Source organism: Meles meles, chromosome 16 (assembly GCF_922984935.1).
Source record: "Meles meles chromosome 16, mMelMel3.1 paternal haplotype, whole genome shotgun sequence".
Lineage (NCBI taxonomy): Eukaryota > Metazoa > Chordata > Mammalia > Carnivora > Mustelidae > Meles > Meles meles.
In genome coordinates, this window is record NC_060081.1 from 28139056 (window position 1) to 28157427 (window position 18372).

At 40.1% G+C, this 18372-nt stretch overlaps 1 long non-coding RNA gene across 1 annotated transcript; it reads left to right on the forward strand.

Annotated features, from left to right (window-relative positions):
• Nucleotides 1–74: 74 nt before the first annotated feature.
• On the forward strand, nucleotides 75–18259 carry LOC123926949. Its single transcript, XR_006815336.1, has 4 exons — nucleotides 75–230; nucleotides 8008–8071; nucleotides 16337–16475; nucleotides 17775–18259. It is a non-coding gene; the product is annotated as an uncharacterized LOC123926949 (long non-coding RNA).
• Nucleotides 18260–18372: the final 113 nt, after the last annotated feature.

Consider the following 18372-nt stretch of genomic DNA (forward strand, 5'->3'; position numbering starts at 1 on the left):
CATCAATGATGTACTTTATGTTGGCTAATGGGATTTAAGTTTTTAAAAAAGATTTATTCATCTATTAGAACAGGGAAGAAGGGCAGAGGGAGAGGGAGAGAGAATCTCAAGCAGACTCCCCACTGAGCGTGGAGCCCAACAAGGTACTCAATCCTGTGACCCCGAAATCACAACCTGAGCCAAAACCAAGAGTCAGATGCTCAACCAACTGCTTCACCCAGGCACCCCAGGTATCATTAATTACTAAGCTTGAACAGTTTTAATTCAACAGTTATTGAATATCCCATATGTGTAAATCCTAGAGGGGCTATAAAGCCAAAGGACACTAAATAACTTCAGGGAGCTCATTCTCGTTAGAGAGACCTCTGTGCTACAACAAAATGTGTCCTTGCTTCAGGCAGGTTGAGGGTAGCTGTGTAAGTAAAAGCTTATCACTGCTAGTTTTTTTGCCATCTCTTTTGGTGTACTAATATTAATGTTGTTTAAAATGGGGAAAAGAACATTTCGTTAATTTTTACCCAAAGAGTCTAATAAACTTCAGGTAAGTAATTTTAACCTCAACAGCCCATGACTAGAGAAAAGGACCTAAATGTTAAGTTGAATATTTAGAAGTAAAATTTTCTAGAAGAAGAGTCTATAGGGCGAACATGGGCATAAGCTGTGCATTAAATTTCTTTGGCTGTGTAACAGATTACAACAAACTCAGTTGCTTAAAACAACACACAGTTAATCTCACTGTTTCTTTGGGTCAGAAATTTGGGCTTATATTTGCAGTGACATGGGTGGAGCTACAGTGTATTATGCTAAGTGAAAAAAGTCAGAAAAAGACAAATACCATATGATTTCATTCATGTGTGAAATGTAAGAAAGAAAACAGATGAATATATGGGAAGGGGGAAAAGGATATAGGGAAATAAACCATAAGAGAATCTTAACAACAACATGGGTTATTGGAGGGTTGATGGAGGGAAGTAGGTGGGGGATGGGCTAGATGGGTGATGATTATTAAAGAGGTCACTTGTGATGAGCTCTGGGTGTGGTATGTAAGGGATGAATCACTGAATTCTACTCCAGAAACTAATATTGTACTGTTAGTTAACAAAAATTTAAATAAATTACAAAGAAGAAGTAGTTTGGGCTTAGCAGGGCTTAGCCTGCCTAGGGTTTCACAAGGCTGAGTTCTTGTTGGAGTGTTGATTCGGAAAGGATCTGCTTCTAAGCTCTCAGATTGTTGGCAGAGTTCATTTCCTTGCAGTTGTAGGATTTATGGCAAGTTGCTTCTTCAAACCCAGTATTGAAAGAAATTCCAGCAGGATGGGTGCTATACTCCTAGGTATTCATGCAAATTCAGTCATGTATATCCCTTCGCCTTTGCATTTCATTGGTTAGAAGCAAGTCATAAGTCTGGCTAAACTCAAGAAAGGGAAATTTTGCAAATGTATAACTGGCAGGAGGCGAGGATCTTGGGGGCCTCCTTAAAGTTTACCTGTGAAGTATGATAAGTTCCATCCCCACGCTGGACCCAGGTAATTACCCATTTGGCCTCTTTTGGCCTCATATCATTTCAAAACCTTTCAAGGAGTTCTTGCTTGCTCATGTCTTTGGGTCTCCAAGAATTCATCTGCTTTGTTTCAGATTTTGTCCAACCTCTCATTGGTGACCATTGGCATTTGATCAAGCTCAGGGAGATGAAGTTACCCAAGCACGAGCACTACCTTTTTTTTTTTTTTTGGAAGATTTAATTATTTGCGAGAACATAAGCCACAGGAGGGGCAGAGGAAGAGAGAGAATCCTTAAGAGAGAGAATCCTTAAGTCTCCTCGCTGAGTGCAGAGCCCAATGTGGGGCTTGATCCTAGGACCCTGAGATCATGACCTGAGCTGAAATCAAGAGCTGGATGCTCAACCAGTTGAGTCACCCAGGCACCCCTGGCTCTAACGTTAAGGACCATACCAGTTCTCTCATTCTCCCCACCCCTCAGCTTAGGCACAGAGATACCTGCTGAGGGCAGGTTACCTGGCCACTGACTTGTGAGTGCATTTTGCTCCAAACCCATGCTCCTGCACTCTGACGCAGCTACCCTTCAGGGTCAAACCTGCATCTGTTCTTAGTGTCACAAGGCCCTTCCCCAGAGGATCAGCGTAGATCCCCACCATGCCAGCCCTAAAGTTTAGAATTTTAAACTTAGCCAGCCTGACTGGGATAGAGCCCAAAGTGCACTATGCTGCTCAAGTGGGCAAGCAACCCAGACACAAAGTGAAAACAGCGACCTGAAAAACACCTACAACACACAAGGACTGATTATTTGCTCAGGAACAGCTTCCCTGATAGCAGTGAGCATGTACTCCCTTCTCCAGGAATAAAGGAGCTAGCTTCCCCACATCTAAGCATAAACCGTCTTTGGTTAACACAGCACCAATATTGGATGCTTAAGTTGCTTACACAAAAACCTGCTGCCTTGCACTCTGCTGTTACTGCTTTCCTCAGGCAAGTGTGTGTGAGAACCAGCACATTGGCCCCTCCCCCAGAAGACCAGCACAAACACCTGCATATACCAAGTCTACTGATCATAGAGCACTGCGAAACTTCAGCTGTAGTGGGAATAGCTTCATCTCTCTTTTAACAAGCAGACCAGAGTACACCTAGTTGAAATGTGCCATACTCTGACCAAGGTCCAAACACCCCACTGCAGACAAAAGCCCTGCAGAGGACTGAACTGAGGGAGAGAGGAGCCATAGCACAGAAGCAGACTACACACAGCATATACCAGAGACGTTTCCAAAGCACCAGGTCCCGAACATTATATGACCTCTTCATAAAGCTATTACTGTCAGGAGCAGGAAACATAATAGGCTTCATAACACACAGTAGAAGACAGAGACCTAGACAAAGTGGCAAGATGGAGGAATTTATCCCAAAAGAAAGAACAAGAAAAGGTCACGACCAGGGTTCTAATGGAAACAGATACAAGTAATACGCCTGATCCGAAATTTAAAACAATCATAAGGATACAAGCTGGATTTGAGAAGAGCATAGAAGACACGAGGGGGCCCCTTTACCACAGAGATAAAAGAACCTAAGACCCATCAGGCCAAAATGAAAAATGCAATAACTGAGATTCAAAACTGGATATAACGACCACAAGGATGGGAGAAGCAGAGGGATGAATAAGTGATACAGAAGATAGAATTATGGAAAATAAGCTGATCAAAAAAGAAAGGAAAATCTTGGATCAGAAAGTAGAATTGGGGAACTCAGTGATTCCATGAAACATTCCTATCGTAGAAGTCCCAGAAGAAAATAGAAAAAGGGGGCAGAATATTTATTTGAGGAAATTATAGCTGGAAACTTCCCTAATCTGGGGGAGAAAACAGGCTTCCAAATCCAGGAAGCACAGAAAACTCCTATCAGAATCAACAAAAGTAGGCCAATGCCAAGACATAGATAAATTTGCAAAATTTAAAGAAAAAATCCTAAAAGCTGCAAGACAAAAGAAGTCCCTAACTTACAAGGGAAGACAAAGGTAGCAGCAGATCTTTCCGCAGAAACTTTGCAGGCCAGAGGAGACTCATTTTAGACAAAAACACCTGCAAATTGAAAGTGAGGGAAGGGAGTAACAGTTTACATGGCAATGGATGTCAAAAGAAAGCCAGAGTAACAATACTTATATCAGACAAACTAGATTTTAAACCAAAGACTGTAACAAGAGATGAAGAACAGCACTATATCATAATAAAGGGGTCATTCCCGGGCACCTGGGTGGCTCAGTTGTTAAGCATCTGCCTTCAGTTCAGTCATGGTCTCAGGGTCCTGGGATTGAGCCCCGTGTCAGGCTCCTTGCTTAGCCTGAAACCTTCTCCCACTCCCCCTGCTTCTGTTGCCTCTCTTGCTGTGTGTCTCTCTGTCAAATAAATAAAATCTTATAAAAAAATAAATAAAGGGGTCATTCCAACAAGAAGATATAACAATTGTAAATATTTATGCCCCCAACTTGGGAGCACCCAAATATATAAAACAATAACATAAAGGAATTCATTGATGATATAATAATTGTAGGGGACTTTAACACCCCAATTACATCAACGAATGAATCATCTAAGCAGAAAATCAACAAGGAAACAATGGCTCTGAATGACATATTGGACCAGATGGACTTAACAGTTTTATTCAGAACATTTCATCCTAAAGCAGTAGGATAATACATTCATCCAAATGCACATAGAACCTTCCTCAGAATAGATCACATATTAGGTCACAGGTCAGGCCTCAATTAATACAAAAGGAGTAAGGTCACACCATGCAAATTTTCCAACCACAATGCTATGAAACTTGGGTCAACCACAAGGAAAAATTTGGAAAGACCAAGTATACACGGAGGCTAAAGAACATCTTCCTGAAGAATGAATGAGTCAACTAGGAAATTAAGAAATTAAAAAAAAAAAACAAAAACACCACATGGAAATAAATGAAAATGAAAACACAACAGTCCAAAACCTTTGGGCTGCAGTAGAAGCAGTCATAAGAAAGCAATATAGGCCTACCTCAAAAAGCAAGAAAAATCTCAAAAACAATCTAACCTCACATCTAGAGGAGATAGAAAAAGAACAAATGAAGGCTAAAGTCAGCGGAAGAAAGGAAAAGCAGAGCTGCAGGCATCACAATTCTGGACTGCAAGTTATATAACAAAACTATAGTTATCAAGACAGTATGGTACTGGCACAAAAACACATAGATCAATGGAAGAGAATAGAAAACCCAGAGATAAACACAACTATATGGTCAACTAATCAACAAAGCAGAAAGGAATGTCCAATGGAAAAAAGATTGTTTCTTTAACAAATGGTGTTGGGAAAACTGGACAACAACATGCAAAAGAATGAAACTGGACCATTTTTTTTTACACCATTTACAAAAGTAAATTTGAAATAGATGAAAGACCTAAATGTGAGACAGGAAACCATCAAAATCCTAGAGGAGAACATGGGCAGTTACCTGTTTGACATCAGCCATAGCAACTTCTTACTGGATAGGTCTCCTGAGGCAAGGGAAGCAAAAGCAAAAATGAAGAGATTTTATCAAGATGAAAAGCTTCTGCACAGTGAAGGAAACAAAACTTAAAAGGTAACTTTCAGAATGGGAGAAGTTATTTGCAAATGATGTATCTGATAAAGGGTTAGTATCCAAATTGTATAAAGAACTTATCAAACTCAACACCCAAAAAACAAATAATCTAGGTTAAAAATGGGAAGATGACGTGAATAGACATTTTTCCAAAGAAGACAAAGAAGATGGCTAATAGACACATGAAGAGATGATCAACATCACTCAGCATCGGGGAAATAGAAAACCAAAATGAGATATCACCTCACACTGTCAGAATGGATAAAATCAACAACACAGGAAACAACAGATGTTTGCAAAAAAGCAGAGAAAAGAGGAACCCTTGTGTACAATTGGGAATGCAAACTGATGCAGCCACTCTGAAAAAGTGTCAAGGTTCCTCAAAGAGTTAAAAATAGAAATACCTTACAACCCAGAAATTGTACTACTATGTATTCACCCAGAGGATACAAAAATATTGATTCAAAGGTACACATGCACTCCAATGTTTATAGCAGCATTATCAACATAACAAATAGCCAAATTATGGGAAGAGCCCAAACGTCCATCAGCTGATGAACAGAAAAGAAAAGGTGGTATGAGAGGAGAACACAGGCAACAACCTCTTCAACCTTAGCCACAGCAACGTCTTCCTAGGAACATTGCCAAAGGCAAGGGAAGCAAGGGCAAAAATGAACTATTGGGACTTCATCAAGATCAAAAGCTTTTGCACAGCAAAGGAAACAGTTAACAAAACCAAATGGCATACCAGATAAAGGGCTAGTGTCCAAAATCTATAAAGAACTTATCAAACTCAACACCCAAAGAACAAAGAATCCAATCACGAAATGGGCAGAGGACATGAACAGACATTTCTGCAAAGAAGACATCCAGATGGCCAACAGACACATGAAAAAGGGCTCCATATCACTCAGCATCAGGGAAATACAAATCAAAACCACAATGAGATACCACCTCACACCAGTCAGAATAGCTAAAATTAACAAGTCAGGAAATGACAGATGCTGGCAAGGATGCGGAGAAAGGGGAACCCTCCTACACCGTTGGTGGGAATGCAAGCTGGTGCAACCACTCTGGAAAACAGCATGGAGGTTCCTCAAAAAGTTGAAAATAGAGCTACCCTATGACCCAGCAATTGCACTACTGGGTATTTACCCTAAAGATACAAATGTAGTGATCTGAAGGGGCACATGCACCCCAATGTTTATAGCAGCAATGTTCACAATAGCCAAACTTTGGAAAGAACCTAGATGTCCATCAACAGATGAATGGATAAAGAAGAGGTGGTATATATCTACAATAGAATACTATGCAGCCATCAAAAGAAATGAAATCTTTCCATTTGCAATGTCATGGATGGGTAACGACGTGGGAAATAGAGGGTATTATGTTTAGCGAAATAAGTCAGTCGGAGAAAGACAACTATCATATGATCTCCCTGATATGAGGAAGTGGAGATGCAACATTGGGGGTTTGGGAGGTAGGAAAAGAATAAATGAAACAAGATGGGATCGGGAGGGAGATAAACCATAAGAGACTCTCAATCTCATAAAACAAACTGAGGGTTGCTGGGGGAAGACGGGTAGGGAGAGGGTGGTGGGGTTATGGACATTGGGGAAGGTATGTCCTATGGTGAGTGCTGTGAAGTGTGTAAACTTGGCGATTCACAGACCTGTACCCCTGGGGCTAATAATACACTATATGTTAATTAAAAAGTTAAAAAGAAAAAAGAAAAAAAAAGAAAAGGTGGTATGATATTATTCAGCCATTAACAGGAATGAAATCTTCCCATTTGCAATGACGTGGATGGAGCTAGAGAGTACTACGCTAAGTGAAATAAGTTAATCAGAGAAACAAATACAACATATGACTTTACTCATATATGGAATTTAAGAAACAAAACAGATGAAGATGGGGGGAGGGAAAAGAGAGAGAGGCAAACCAGGAAACAGACTTCTAATTACAGAGAACAAATAGGGTTGCTGGAGGGAAGGTGGGCAGGAGAATAGGTTAAATGGATGATGGGTATTAAGGAAGGCACTTATGAGCACTGGGTGTGGTTTATAAGTGATAAATCACTAAATTCTACACCTGTAACTAATATTGCACTGTATGAAAAAAAATTACAGTTTACGTTAACTAACTGGAATTTAAATAAAAACTTGAAACTAAAACAAAAACCAACCCCCCCACAATATTATATAATGATAACACTGTTTATATATTATAAATAATTTAAAGAAGATATATTAATTACATATTCAATATAATGATAAATTCTATTTTAATGCTATAGACATAAGCTTTAAGTTTATTAGTGGAGATCCTCTGCAAGCAGGACAGTGAGCTTAAGCAGGCAGTTTAGAATAAGTTCATCAAGCATTAAGTTTTTCAATGACAGCTATTGCTCTAAGATAAAGAAAACAAGCTTTTGAAACTAAGGGTGAGGTGAGACTTTAGTAAGAGATGATTTGATAGTTCCTATGAAATTGAGATAAAACCTCATGGGCTTGTTCAGATAACAAAAGAGTTTCTTGTAGTTAGGGATAGTTAGGGAAGGAAACTAATGAAGAGTTCTCTTCAGATTGCAGAATACTTGTTCGTATTTGGGTTCATATTTGGGCATCACAATATCACAGAAGTTTGGCATGCATGGTTTGCAAAGCCTGGTTAAAGCCAGAAATCCTCTCAACTGTCATTTTATGAGAGGTCTAGGTACATTTAGATGGTCTTTAGTGAGTCAGGAGAGAATCTTTTTATCCCCTGAGTAGGTCATGTGTGTGCCCCACACATACTGTGGTTTCACAAAATTATAAGTTATCTTTTGAAAGTTTATGTCTCTTTCCTTTTAATTCTTAGAGGAAGTAAATGGAATCTTTTTTTGCAGACTTACTTGTTTTCTGAAGAAAGCGAAGGAGGCTTCAGTGAACCTCTGGGACATGGCTGTCCAGGTATTTTGTTGCGCTCTGCCGGTCAGGGCAAGAAGGTATTGACCTTTCTGATCTAGGTAGCTGCCTTTTCTGAAAAAGGCAGAGCAAGATCCAGTACAGTAAAGAAAGTGGCTTCAGGCAGAAGTAATGACAGGGTGTTTGGATTAGGTACTACTGTGAAGTAAGGGATAAAATTTTATGGATTGTCTCGAGGTTTTTAAATTTTTTTTAAATTTTTAAATTGAAGTATAATTGGCATATAACGTTGTGTAACTTTAAGGTGTACCATGTGTTGATTTGATACATTTATATATTGTCATACTGTTGCCTATTGTATAATGTCATATGATTACCACTGTAGCCTTAGCTAACACCCATGTCATGTCACATTAAGTATCATTTTGTGTGTGTGTGGTGGAAACAATAAAGATCTAGAACTCTAAGCAAGTTTGAAATTTATAATACAATATTGTTGACTCTAATCCCTATGCTATGCATTTGTTCTTCAGAATTTACTTATCTACCTATTTCCAGTTTGTACCCTTAAACAATGTATCCCCAATTCCTCCACTCCCCAGTCTCTGGTAACTATCATGTTACACTCTATTTTTATGAATTTGGCTTTTTTAGATTTCACATATAAAAGACAGTATTTGTCTTTCTATGCTGACTTATCTCACTTAGCATAACACCCTCAGGGGCCATCCTTATTGTTGCAAATGGCAGGATTTCTTTTATCCCCCCTCATGGCTAAAGAATATTCCATTATATATACACACCACAACTTCTTTATCCATTCATCTGTTGATAAATATTTAGGTTGTTTCCATATCTTGACTATTGCAATTAAATGCTGCAATGAACACAGGAGTGCATATATTTCTGGTATCCTGCTTTCAGTTCCTTTGGATATATACAGAAATGGGATTTATAGTAGTTTTATTTTTAAAATTTTAAGGAATCTCCACACTATTTTCCGTAGTAGCTGAACCAATTTGCATTCCCATTTCTTGAGGTTCATTGTCAATGAATAGTAATAATTTCTGGGATTTTAAAAAAGATTTTATTTTTAAGTAATCGCTACAGCCAATGTGGGGCTCACACTCAAAACCCCAAGAGTCACATGCTCTGCCAACTGAGCCAGCCAGGATCCCCAATAGTAATATTTTGAAAGGAATCTTTTTTTTTTTTCCCTGAGCAGTAGGTCTCAAACATGGGCCTAAAATATGCAGTGAACTATATTGTAAACAGATGCACTGTCATCCAGGCCTTGTCGTTCCATTTATGGAGAATAGGGAGAGTAGATTCATCATAATTCCTAAGGACCCTTAAGAATTTCAGTTTTCAGGGGGGAGGAGTCAAGATGGCGGAGAAGTAGCAGCCTGAGACTACATCAGGTAGCAGGAGATCAGCTCGATAGCTTATCTAAACATTGCAAACACCTACAAATCCAACGGGAGAGCGAAGAGAAGAAGAACAGCAACTCTAGAAACAGAAAATCAACCACTTTCTGAAAGGTAGGACTGGCGGAGAAGTGAATCTAAAACGACGGGAAGATAGACCGCGGGGGGAGGGACCGGCTCCCGGCAAGCGGCGGAGCAACGGAGCACAAAATCAGGACTATTAAAAGTCTGTTCCACTGAGGGACATTGCTCCAGAGGCTAAACCAGAGTGAAGCCCACGCGGGGTCAGCGTGGCCCCAGGCCCCACAGGGTCACAGAAGGATCGGGGGTGTCAGAGTGTCGCAGAGCTCGCAGGTATTAGAACGGAGAAGCCGGCTGCAGAGACAGAGCCAAGGACTGAACTCTCAGCTCGGGGTTACCTTGAACTGGTCGCGGGCTGGGTGAGCTCGGAGCGTGGCTAGAGGCTGGGGATACGGGAGTGATTGGGTGCTGTCCTCTGGGGGCACACTGAGGAGTGGGGCCCGGGGCTCTCGGCTCCTCCGGGCTGGAGACTGGAGGCCGCCATTTTCATTCCCGTCCTCCGGAACTCTACGGAAAGCGTTCAGGGAACAGAAGCTCCCAAAAGCGAACCCGAGCCGATTACTTACTCCGGCCGCCGGTAAGGGCGGTACAATCCCGCCTCGGGCAAAGACACTTGAGAGTCACTATAACAGGCCCCTCCCCCAGAAGATCAACAAAATATCCAGCCAGGACGAAGTTCATCTATCAAGGAAAGTAGGTTCAATTCCTAAGACAGCAGAGCAATTCCAGAGGGGGAGAAAGCAAAGCACAGAACTCATGGCTTTCTCCCCATGATTCTTTAGTCGTGCGGCTACTTCAATTTTTTTTTTCTTTTTTCAATTTTTTTTTCTTTTTTCTTTTTTCTTCTTCCGCTAAATTTTTTAAAAACTTTTACCCTTTTCTTTTTTAACGTTTTTTGACTAGTTCATCTAAATATATATATTTTTTCTTTCTTTTTTATATTTTTTCTTTATTTGTTTTATTTTTTAAATTTTTTTTTCTTTTTTTTCAGAACCTGTTTTTATCCCCTTTCTCCCCCCCCACAATTAGGGGTCTCTTCTGATTTGGTTACAGCGCATTTTTCTGGGGTCTTTGCCACCCTTTTAGTAGTTTATTTGCTCCTTCATATCCTCTTATCTGGACAAAATGACAAGGCAGAAAAAATCACCACAAACAGAAGAACAAGAGACAGTACCGAAGGCTAGGGACCTAATCAACACAGACATGGGTAATATGTCAGATCAAGGGTTCAGAATGACGATTCTGAACATTCTAGCCGGGCTCGAAAAAGGCATGGAAGATATTAGAGAAACCCTCTCTGGAGATATTAAAGCCCTTTCTGGAGAAATTAAAGAACTAAAATCTAACCAAGTTGAAATCAAAAAAGCTATTAATGAGGTGCAATCAAAAATGGAGGCTCTCACTGCTAGGATCAATGAGGCAGAAGAAAGAATTAGTGATATAGAAGACCAAATGACAGAGAATAAGGAAGCCGAGCAAAAGAGGGACAAACAGCTACTGGACCATGAGGGGAGAATTCGAGAGATAAGTGACACCATAAGACGAAACAACATTAGAATAATTGGGATTCCAGAAGAAGAAGAAACAGAGAGGGGAGCAGAAGGTCTATTGGAGAGAATCATTGGAGAGAATTTCCCTAATATGGCAAAGGGAACAAGTATCAAAATCCAGGAGATGCAGAGAACCCCCCTCAAAGTCAACAAGAATAGGTCCACACCCCGTCACCTAATAGTAAAATTGACAAGTCTTAGTGACAAAGAGAAAATCCTGAAAGCAGCCTGAGAAAAGAAGTCTGTAACATACAATGGTAAAAATATTAGATTGGCGGCAGATTTATCCACAGAGACCTGGCAGGCCAGAAAGAGCTGGCATGATATATTCAGAGCACTCAACGAGAAAAACATGCAGCCAAGAATACTCTATCCAGCTAGGCTATCATTGAAAATAGAAGGAGAGATCAAAAGCTTCCAGGACAAACAAAAACTGAAAGAATTTGCAAACACCAAACCAGCTCTACAGGAAATATTGAAAGGGGTCCTCTAAGCAAAGAGAGAGCCTAAAAGTAGTAGATCAGAAAGGTACAGAGACAATATACAGTAACAGTCACCTTACAGGCTAATAATGGCACTAAATTCATATCTCTCAATAGTTACCCTGAATGTTAATGGGCTAAATGCCCCAATCAAAAGACACAGGGTATCAGAATGGATAAAAAAACAAAACCCATCAGTATGTTGCCTACAAGAAACTCATTTTAGACGCGAAGACACCTCCAGATTGAAAGTGAGGGGGTGGAAAACAATTTACCATGCTAATGGGCATCAGAAGAAAGCTGGGGTGGCAATCCTTATATCAGATCAATTAGATTTTAAGCAAAGACTATAATAAGAGATGAGGAAGGACACTATATCCTACTCAAAGGGTCTGTCCAACAAGAAGATCTAACAATTTTAAATATCTATGCCCCTAACGTGGGAGCAGCCAACTATATCAACCAATTAAGAACAGAATCAAAGAAACACATCAATAATAATACAATAATAGTAGGGGACTTTAACACTCCCCTCACTGAAATGGACAGATCACCCAAGCAAAAAATCAACAAGGAAATAAAGGCCTTAAATGACACACTGGACCAGATGGACATCACAGATCTATTCAGAACATTTCATCCCAAAGAAACAGAATACACATTCTTCTCTAGTGCACATGGAACCTTCTCCAGAATAGATCACATCCTGGGTCACAAATCAGGTCTCAACCGATATCAAAAGATTGGGATCATTCCCTGCATATTTTCAGACCACAATGCTCTGAAGCTAGAACTCAATCACAAGAGGAAAGCTGGAAAGAACCCAAATACATGGAGACTAAACAGCATCCTTCTAAAGAATGAATGGGTTAACCAGGAAATTAAAGAAGAATTGAAAAAATTCATGGAAACAAATGATAATGAAAACACAACAGTTCAAAATCTGTGGGACACAGCAAAGGCAGTCCTGAGAGGAAAATATATAGCGGTACAAGCCTTTCTCAAGAAACAAGAAAGGTCTCAAGTACACAACCTAACCCTACACGTAAAGGAGCTGGAGAAAGAACAAGAAAGAAACCCTAAACCCAGCAGGAGAAGAGAACTCATAAAGATCAGAGCAGAAATCAATGAAATAGAAACCAAAAAAACAATAGAAAAAATCAATGAAACTAGGAGCTGGTTCTTTGAAAGAATCAATAAGATTGATAAACCCCTGGCCAGACTCATCAAAAAGAAAAGAGAAAGGACCCAAATAAATAAAATCATGAATGAAAGAGGAGAGATCCCAACTAACACCAAAGAAATACAGACAATTATAAGAACATACTATGAGCAACTCTACGCCAACAAATTGGACAATCTGGAAGAAATGGATGCATTCCTAGAGACATATAAACTACCACAACTGAACCAGGAAGAAATAGAAAACCTGAACAGGCCCATAACCAGTAAGGAGATTGAAACAGTCACCAAAAATCTCCAAAGAAACAAAAGCCCAGGGCCAGACGGCTTCCCAGGGGAATTCTACCAAACATTTAAAGAAGAACTCATTCCTATTCTCCTGAAACTGTTCCAAAAAATAGAAATGGAAGGAAAACTTCCAAACTCATTCTATGAGGCCAGCATCACCTTGATCCCCAAACCAGACAAGGATCCCACCAAAAAAGAGAACTACAGACCAATATCCTTGATGAACACAGACACAAAAATTCTCGCCAAAATACTAGCCAATAGGATTCAACAGTACATTAAAAGGATTATTCACCACGATCAAGTGGGATTTATTCCAGGGCTGCAGGGTTGGTTCAACATCCGCAAATCAATCAATGTGATAGAACACATTAATAAAAGAAAGAACAAGAACCATATGATACTCTCAATAGATGCTGAAAAAGCATTTGACAAAGTACAGCATCCCTTCCTGATCAAAACTCTTCAAAGTGTGGGGATCGAGGGCACATACCTCAATATTCTCAAAGCCATCTATGAAAAACCCACCGCAAATATCATTCTCAATGGAGAAAAACTGAAAGCTTTTCCGCTAAGGTCAGGAACACGGCAGGGATGTCCATTATCACCACTGCTATTCAACATAGTACTAGAAGTCCTAGCCTCAGCAATCAGACAACAAAAAGAAATTAAAGGCATCCAAATTGGTAAAGAAGAAGTCAAACTATCACTCTTCGCAGATGATATGATACTATATGTGGAAAGCCCAAAAGACTCCACTCCAAAACTGCTAGAACTTGTACAGGAATTCAGTAAAGTGTCAGGATATAAAATCAATGCACAGAAATCAGTTGCATTTCTGTACACCAACAAGACAGAAGAAAGAGAAATTAAGGAGTCAATCCCATTTACAATTGCACCCAAAACTATAAGATACCTAGGAATAAACCTAACCAAAGAGGCTAAGAATCTATACACAGAAAATTATAAAGTACTCATGAAAGAAATTGAGGAAGACACAAAGAAATGGAAAAATGTTCCATGCTCCTGGATTGGAAGAATAAATATTGTGAAAATGTCTATGCTACCTAAAGCAATCTACACATTTAATGCAATCCCTATCAAAATACCGTCCATTTTTTTCAAAGAAATGGAACAAATAATCCTCAAATTTATATGGAACCAGAAAAGACCTCGAATAGCCAAAGGAATATTGAAGAACAAAGCCAAAGTTGGTGGCATCACAATTCCGGACTTCAAGCTCTATTACAAAGCTGTCATCATCAAGACAGCATGGTACTGGCACAAAAACAGACACATAGATCAGTGGAACAGAATAGAGAGCCCAGAAATCGACCCTCAACTCTATGGTCAACTAATCTTCGACAAAGCAGGAAAGAATGTCCAATTGGAAAAAAGACAGCCTCTTCAATAAATGGTGCTGGGAAAATTGGACAGCCACATGCAGAAAAATGAAATTGGACCACTTCCTTATACCACACACGAAAATAGACTCCAAATGGATGAAGGACCTCAATGTGAAAAAGGAATCCATCCAAATCCTTGAGGAGAATGCAGGCAGCAACCTCTTCGACCTCAGCCGTAGCAACATCTTCCTAGGAACAACGGCAAAGGCAAGGGAAGCAAGGGCAAAAATGAACTATTGGGATTTCATCAAGATCAAAAGCTTTTGCACAGCAAAGGAAACAGTTCACAAAACCAAAAGACAACTGACAGAATGGGAGAAGATATTTGCAAACGACATATCAGATAAAGGGCTAGTATCCAAAATCTATAAGGAACTTAGCAAACTCAACACCCAAAGAACAAACAATCCAATCAAGAAATGGGCAGAGGACATGAACAGACATTTCTGCAAAGAAGACATCCAGATGGCCAACAGACACATGAAAAAGTGCTCCACGTCACTCGGCATCAGGGAAATACAAATCAAAACCACAATGAGATATCACCTCACACCAGTCAGAATGGCTAAAATTAACAAGTCAGGAAATGACAGATGCTGGCGAGGATGTGGAGAAAGGGGAACCCTCCTCCACTGTTGGTGGGAATGCAAGCTGGTCCAACCACTCTGGAAAACAGCATGGAGGTTCCTCAAAATGTTGAAAATAGGACTACCCTATGACCCAGCAATTGCACTACTGGGTATTTACCCTAAAGATACAAACATAGTGATCCGAAGGGGCACGTGTACCCGAATGTTTATAGCAGCAATGTCTACAATAGCCAAACTATGGAAAGAACCTAGATGTCCATCAACAGATGAATGGATCAAGAAGATGTGGTATATATACACAATGGAATACTATGCAGCCATCAAAAGAAATGAAATCTTGCCATTTGCAACGACGTGGATGGAACTAGAGCGTATCATGCTTAGTGAAATAAGTCAATCGGAGAAAGACAACTATCATATGATCTCCCTGATATGAGGACATGGAGAAGCAACATGGGGGGTTAGGGGGATAGGAGAAGAATAAATGAAACAAGATGGGATTGGGAGGGAGACAAACCATAAATGACTCTTAATCTCACAAAACAAACTGGGGGTTGCTGGGGGGAGGTGGGATTGGGAGAGGGGGAGGGGGCTATGGACATTGGGGAGGGTATGTGCTATGGTGAGTGCTGTGAAGTGTGTAAACCTGGCGATTCACAGACCTGTACCCCTGGGGATAAAAATACATTATATGTTTATTAAAAAAAAAAAAATCTTGGAAGGGGAGGCGAACCATAAGAGACTATGAACTCTGGAAAACAACCTGAGGGTTTTGAAGGGTCAGGGGTGGGAGGTTGTGGGAACAGGTGGTGGGTAATGGGGAGGGCACGTTTTGCATGGAGCACTGGGTGTTGTGCAAAAACAATGAATACTGTTACACTGAAAAAATAAATAAAATGGGGAAAAAAAAAAGAAAGTTGAGGATGACTGAAAGAATATTAATGGAGCCACATTTGAATCTATTCTTTAATATTGTTATTATTATCAACTGGAAAAATAGACTGGGACAGTTCTATCATATCTAATTAGTAATTCTAATAGATTATGGAAAAGCTTGGCATGGAAACCATGAGGCATAATGAGGCTTGTATTTATTTCCATATTGTTCTTACTACATTGTTAGGTCACAGAGGAAAGCAAGCAGTGTTGGAAGGTAGCCCAGCCTCCAGCTATATCTAACCTTTGTGAAGCGGATGCTTTCAGTATCTTTCCCATATCCCTAAGCATTCCTGGATTCTCAGGTAATTTCCAACAGCCATTATCTGCATTTCTGTGCTTACAATCTCTGTTCCTTGCAATTGCAGAAAAGTGTGCCGCCTATTTGCATGATGGAGCAGAGGAGCACAGAAGTAACATGTCTTCCTCCAGCCCCCAAACAGAAGATCCTCCGATCAATGACTCTTAAGAGTAGATGTATAAATACCCCAGCTCCTTACCACCTAGGTAAAATAATCCTGAACTCTATGTTTTGTACCATTTCTTGGTGTTCACTTGGAGGATTGAGCTCCAGTGCCCACCATAGTAGCTGGTTTGATGACTGCCTTTTACTGTCTTTCTTCCCTTCCCTGTATCACCAAGTCCCTGCACCTCTCAAATAAGATTCCTGGACCTGACTCCTTGTCTCAGGGTCTGTTTCTGTAGGAATCAATCTTAGACACCTTAAATATGGACTCTGCTATAGAACATCTCTTGGTATCCGAGTCATAAAGAGAATACTGTGGGAATTGATTCAGAATCTAAGTCAGCATACTATTTCTTGTTTTTCAAGTTACTTGGAAATTTTCTCACCTAAATGTACTTTATTGCTTTAGTAGTGACATTGAAGGGGCTGGCATTTGAAGGGGAGTACATGCTTGTGGGGGAAAGCCCAGAGGAAATCACTTTTAAGTAAAGTAAACATTCTGGATTGCGACATGCAGGGAGGATGTCAAAATCTTTAACAACTGGTACAGTATGGTCTTCAACCAAGTATAAGAGATGTTGGACTATATTCTGCAGGGCTGCCGTACTAGCTGACCATTGACTCTGCCCAGTGTAATACAGGGTTCCACTTCTGCCTGAGTCAAATCTTCAGGCTAGGTTAAGAGGTTGTTGCGCAGGGAAGGTTTACCCAGCTTTCTCTGTGGGCACTTGGAGGTAGGTGGGTTTAATTTTTATTCCTTTTCAGAAAGAAAATTTATGGGTAGAAATTTTTATCAAATATTCCCCCCAAAAGCTAAAAGCCAAGCAGGAGCCATTGTCGGCAGGGACTTTGAGGGTTTTACACTCCAACATTATTATTTGTGCCCTCTCCTGAGGATGGTAGTAAAGCCACAAACTGCACCAGGTTTTTCATTCTAGGGAACTTTTTCCCATTGTGAGTAGTCTGGGTAAGACCAAAAAGCAGAGTAGTCAAGGCGTAGGTATGTATTTGACCCAAAATAAGCCCATTAGAGTCTCTCTCCTGAAACTACAAAAGTGAAGCAGAATGATGAAAGGATGGAAGAAAAACTCTCTGGAGTACATTTATGCAAGGAGAGTGCTAATTCATTCATGCATTGAGGATGCTATCAAGTATGGTCAACTGGTTCCTGCTGCACAGAGTTGCCTGGTTTCTCTTCATGTCTTTGACCTTGTTGTTTCTATGAGTCTTTTGATAGCCTTCTCGTAATTGCCTTTTATTCCTTCAACTTTCCAGAATTAGTTACTTTTGCTTGCATTAAAGAACCATAACTCATTCAGATCTGATATGTTTATCTTCAGCCATGTTTTGTGGGGAGTGGACTTGTTGAACAAGTGTGTGGCAGAAATTCCTGAAAATAGAAGAAGCAAGCCCCTGGATCTTCAGCAAACAAGAGGAAGACGACACAGAAGGTTGGTGTGAGCCAGGGACATGGCATTCACTTTTGGAAGATCAGCTTCACCACAGTCAGCTCTCAGTTACTTGTGAAGCTAGAATTCCATCTCTAGTTTCTTCATTGTCCCACAGGTTGACTAGCTTATGAGTTAAGCATATCTCAAAATCAAACCCCTAGTGGCTTGGACAAATACTTGGAAAAGGACAAAGGCTCAGGTCAGACTCTCCTGTTAGCAATTTGGTAAAACAGGCGTCAGCAGGCATTGAAATCATGGAATAAAATAGGGTCTTATTGAAATATGTAGATGTCACTTACCATGATATTCACATTTACTATAAAATAATTGTGCATATATGTCTGTGAACATTTTATGGAAATCATATTATGAACTGGGTGGATTTCCTTTTCTTTTTCTCTTTTTGATGCTTATTTGCATTAAGAAAACTGAATTTTCTGTCATAATTGCAACCATTTCTTTGTGTTGGCTACAACACATCCATATC